A 1,235-nucleotide genomic window follows, 5' to 3' on the forward strand; every position below is an offset into this window, starting at 1 on the left:
AGTACCCCGGAGCTCTTGACTCTAGCTGCATATGTATCAAAAGATGGCCTAGTCGGCCATCACTGGAAAGAGAGGCCCATTGGACTTGCAAATTTTATATGCCCCAGTACAGGGGAACGCCAAGGCCAAAAAGTGGGAGTGGGTGGGTTGGGGAGTTGGGGGGGGAAGGGTATGGGGGACTTTTGGGATAGCATTGGAAATGTAATTGAGGAAAATACCTAATTAAAAAAATCAGGATCAGATAAAACATCTAAACAGTCCCATAACCACTAAAGGAATAGAAGCAGTCATTAAAAGTCTCACAACCCAAAACACCCAGGACCAGGTGAATTTAGACAGAATTCTATCAGACCTTTAAAGAAGACCTAATACCAGTACTCTTCAAACTATTCCACAAAAAAGAAACAGAAGGAACACTACTCAATTTGTTCTATGAAGCCACAGTTACTCTGATACCAAAACCACACAAAGACCCAACAAAGAAGGAGAACTTCAGACCAATTTCCCTTATGAATATCCATGCAAAAATACTCAATAAAATTCTTGTAAACCAAATCCAAGAGCACATCAAAATGATCATTCACCACGATCGAGTAGGCTTCATCCCAGGGATGTGGGGATGGTTCAATATACAGATATCCATCAATATATTCCACTATATAAACAAACTCAAAGAAAAAAACTTCATGATCATTTCATTAGATGCTGAAAAAGCATTTTACAAAATTCAACATCTCTTCATGTTAAAAGTCTTGGAAAGATCAGGAATTCAAGGCCCCTACCTAAATACAGTAAAAGCAATATACAGCAAACCAGTAGCCAACATCAAACTAAATGGAGAGAAACTTGAAGCAATCCCACTAAAATCAGGAACTAGACAAGGCTGCCCTCTCTCTTCTTATCTATTCTAGTTCTATTGGAGTTCTAGCTAGAGCAATTAGACAACAAAAGGAGGTCAATGGGATACAAATTGGAAAGAAAGAAGTCAAAATATCACTATTTGCAGATATATGATAGTATACTTATGTGACCTCAAAAACTCCAGAGAATTTCTATAGCTGATAAACAACTTAAGCAAAGTGGCCTGGTATGAAATTAACTCAAATCAGTAGCCTTTCTATACTCAAAGGATAAACAGACTGAGAAAGAAATTAGGGAAACAACACCCTTCACAATAGTCACAAACAATATAAAATAACGTGGTGTGACTCTTATCAAACAAGTAAAAGATCTGT

Source organism: Mus caroli, chromosome 2 (assembly GCF_900094665.2).
Source record: "Mus caroli chromosome 2, CAROLI_EIJ_v1.1, whole genome shotgun sequence".
Classification (NCBI taxonomy): Eukaryota; Metazoa; Chordata; class Mammalia; order Rodentia; family Muridae; genus Mus; species Mus caroli.